Source organism: Austrofundulus limnaeus, unplaced genomic scaffold (genome assembly GCF_001266775.1).
Source record: "Austrofundulus limnaeus strain Quisiro unplaced genomic scaffold, Austrofundulus_limnaeus-1.0 Scaffold409, whole genome shotgun sequence".
Lineage (NCBI taxonomy): Eukaryota > Metazoa > Chordata > Actinopteri > Cyprinodontiformes > Rivulidae > Austrofundulus > Austrofundulus limnaeus.
The window spans coordinates 93,891-96,037 of record NW_013952811.1 but is presented as its reverse complement, the minus strand read 5'-3'; positions in this window follow the sequence as shown (position 1 = coordinate 96,037).

The following is a 2,147-nucleotide window of genomic DNA, read 5'->3' as shown; positions in this document are numbered from 1 at the left end:
GGTTGGTTGGTTGGTTGGTTGGTTGGTTGGTTGGTTGGTTGGTTGGTTGGTTGGTTGGTTGGTTGGTTGGTTCGTCTAGTTCTGTCATTGCAAACACTGACAAAACAAATCTTGAAAGGAGAACTAGTGTCCTGATTAGTTCAGAAATTTTGGATTTAGACATTTAAGATGTTTATTTTCAGCTTTCTGTTTCAACCCAATCCTGCTTTTGCTTTATGCTGAAGTGTTTGTGTGAATGTGTTTGTCTGATAGCAAAATATCTTGTGAACCAAAAAATACTGTAGATTTGAATAAAACTCCCAGAATGCTCCCCGGATATTGAGATACAACCTGGTGTGGTAGTAGAGGAGAGTCATCCCCAACACRTACATTGATTGCTACACATTGAACACCAGGCATTAACAGCTGGAGCCAACTCTGTTAAGGTTTTTCTAAACAAACTAAATGGATCAAACACTTAACATTTTTACTGTAGGGACGTCTAAAAATCATTAACTTTTGGAGTCTATTCAATTTAATATGTACGTCATAACTAATAAACCTTAGGAAGCACAAAGAATTTTGCATAGAGATCTGGTCATGTGGTAGAGAAGGTCCTCCCATTCGATGTGTCATCTTGTCCCTGGGGCCAGGTCTGGAAGACAATGGATAAAATGTGTTGCTTTGTTATGGTTCTTTGCCAAAATATCCTGAGACTTAATAAAGGTCCGTATTTTGGTCCAGCTGAAGGTATTGGTATGGCTTTATTCCTTGTAATTAAATGTTCAAGTCTAAATCTGAATTGATCTCCTGCTTCGTGTCTCACCTTCCAGTAAAAACATGCTTTCTTACAGAAGTAAACAGTGGACATTGTAAACCAGGTTAAATGTCAGTAAGAATAAATGCATTTTTAAAAGACATAAAAAACCAAAATGGAAGAAGTCAGTTGTCTAACGTTAGAAGATAAATTGTTCAAAACTGTGAGCCATGGCAGAAAAGTCACATGAGGTTCAGCCTAGTTTTTGGACGACCACTAGCAGCTGATCAGATGATCTTAGTGCTCAAAATAGGAAGAAAGGGTTGAAACACGTTGGAGATCTTAAGTCAGAATGTTATCATTAGAGGTGGCAGGTGATATTCATTCTTTTAAAGAATGATAACAATTTGATTAAATTAAATTATTGATTCATTTAATTTTTGTGTTTCACTGAGGATGTGGATGGCTGGATGCAACCACTGTCCTATACATTTTATTTTAGGGATTATTAACCCAGCTTTTATTAATATGGAGTGAGTATCAGTAAAAGGGACAGCAAGTAAGTTTAATAATTTATATTAGCTTCTAACGTTCTGTCCAACCCTTCCTAAATGTCTCATGCATTATATTTTACACACAAAACACAACATTATGTTTAGACAAGCACACCAGCATGATTAWACTCTGCAAGCTTCCCACAGCTGATTTATTTAGACTGATCCTCATAACCTCACTAGTGGATGAGGAGTTAATCATCTCTTATCCACTACTGAATAATTAAAATAGATTGTGAATAAATATTGAATATTGTCCATGTTGAACACACAACACAGAGGCATGCAGAAACAGAAAACAGGAGAAAAACAGCGGTTGCTCTGGCAAATTTTATGCATAAAAATGCAACTTTAGTTATTTTTAAATCATTATTCATATCCAGACTTCATGACAGTATAAATATAAATTGTTTTGAAATGTTAACTTGTTATTTATGCAAACATTAGTAGCTATATTCCACTCTAGTTTTGAATTTGGGATATTATCAGAGCCAACGTACAGTTACCAAACACAAAGGACAAATCTTGCTTTGGGGAAATGTGATGTGGTTTGTGTTGGAGTTAAACCATGTAGGAAATGTCATGTTCATGTTTTCTTCTGTTTCACCTATTAAAAGGAAAAATAAAATCCTCTTCAACATATAATGAAAAATGGGCAAAACATGTTTTACCAACTACACTTTGTGAATTGCAGTGACAAGCTTTGAGTGTTTAATTTCCTAATTTTAAAAGCTTTCAGTCACTCCAAACATCCATATTAAAGTTCTGTCACGTTGGGTGAAATCTTGCTGCACTGAAAAATATCGAAACAACGATAATGAAACAAGAGTTTCAATGGAGAGAGGTTGGGGGGGGGG